A 1,317-nucleotide genomic window follows, 5' to 3' on the forward strand; every position below is an offset into this window, starting at 1 on the left:
CGGTGGCTCACATATCAGATATTAAACTGATAAGAACAGATACTACACTTGATCTTAGCCAAAAGGCCGAGAAAGGTATGCTTTTCACTCTCTTGGGACTTTGTTCTCATAGTGGATCCCCTCTCTATATTTTTTCTTCTTCAAGCAATGTGGGACTCTTCCAAATGAACTTATTTCAGCTTTCATATGCACTTCTTTCCATTCCCATGTATTTCTTAAAATTCCACCAGAAAGTTAATGCACCACTTCTAACAGACCATAACTTTTATGTTTGTTTCGGTTTTTACCAGTCTCTGTTCATTTGAATGATACTGTCTGATACTCGATACAATTTTTTCATACCATTATCGATCACCTCTATATTCTTATGCATTCATTTTTTTCTTCAGTTTCACCCATAACTTAGATTGAAGTGGTGCGCCAGATAAAGGCTGTAGTACGACGACAATGCAACACTCAAAGACCCCACATACCAGATACTAAACTAATAAGAACAAATACTACATTCACGATTGTTTTGATGTGACGTATCCATTTCCTCCGACCAATATTCATTTCTTGTGCATGATTATATTTTTCTCTGCACTGCATTTCAAGACTCTACAACTTAAACCAATATTTAGTTTGTAAAGTGCCAGCTTCTAACATAACCTATTTATTTGTTGTTTCCACGTTTCAATTTTCAAAATAGTACTCCTTCAATACATACCATATGCCACCATATAGACTATAACTTATTTATCTGCCGAACACCCTTCATTCTGCTTGAAAGCTTTGCACAGTAGGATTCAAGACTCCTACAACTGGTTCAACATCTTCTATATGTTTGCTTCTTTTTTCCTACAAAAATTGGAACGTTGTTTATAACTTGGTTTTGATCTGCATGCTATATCTATTGGATCATGATGGTTTCGAGATAATCATGTCGATCAGCTAATCTTATGCTTCAAATGTATTTCCTTTTTATTTATATGGTTTCATACATATCTTCTGTTTCACAGATTCTATTATATTCAAGATGCCATCTCAGTATGCCAAATGCTGTAAATTCTAGTTATATGTTTTCGCTATGATATGACTAAATTTTAGTTAAACTCTCTTGTGTCCCAAGTCCTGGATTCATCAAGTTTAGGGAAATTTCTACAAATTATTTTGGTGATTTCCAACGGTAGACTAGAAGTGCTTATAACTTTGTAGTGGAAAGGCTGTCCAGCTTTTATGACTCCAAGAAATCGGTATACAAACACATATATATACATATGTGTGATGTGAATAGAGTAGTTTTCATTTGTGGTCTTTACTTATATGGCTCTTTCA

At 34.4% G+C, this 1,317-nt stretch overlaps 1 pseudogene; it reads right to left on the reverse strand.

The window, feature by feature from the left end:
• On the reverse strand, positions 1 to 79 carry LOC112510652 (annotated as a pseudogene).
• Between the last annotated feature and the right edge of the window lie 1,238 nt (positions 80 to 1,317).

The sequence above is a fragment of the Cynara cardunculus genome (genome assembly GCF_001531365.2).
Source record: "Cynara cardunculus var. scolymus isolate 2C chromosome LG 3, CcrdV1, whole genome shotgun sequence".
In the NCBI taxonomy this organism is placed as follows: Eukaryota; Viridiplantae; Streptophyta; class Magnoliopsida; order Asterales; family Asteraceae; genus Cynara; species Cynara cardunculus.